This window comes from Acanthisitta chloris, unplaced genomic scaffold (genome assembly GCF_000695815.1).
Source record: "Acanthisitta chloris isolate BGI_N310 unplaced genomic scaffold, ASM69581v1 scaffold4093, whole genome shotgun sequence".
Lineage (NCBI taxonomy): Eukaryota > Metazoa > Chordata > Aves > Passeriformes > Acanthisittidae > Acanthisitta > Acanthisitta chloris.
The window spans coordinates 1-263 of record NW_008663071.1 but is presented as its reverse complement, the minus strand read 5'-3'; positions in this window follow the sequence as shown (position 1 = coordinate 263).

The window sequence follows — 263 nt, the reverse complement described above, 5'->3', positions numbered from 1 at the left end:
GGTATAGCAGTTCCGTAATTGCTGGAGTGTGAACTTGGAATCTTCTATAGTGAAGACAAATCATTGCTTAGAATATAAATGTTTAAAAATTGCAACTAGTTTAAAAAAAAATAAATAAAAAATTATTCTTCTTGACACTCACTATTTAGTTCTCATTTTCCATCTAGTATTTAATGGTCTTTGGAGAAAAAATAATAATAAAACAGAGTGTTATATATATATATAAATATATATATTTTTGGTGCAAGATGAGACCTTCTGTT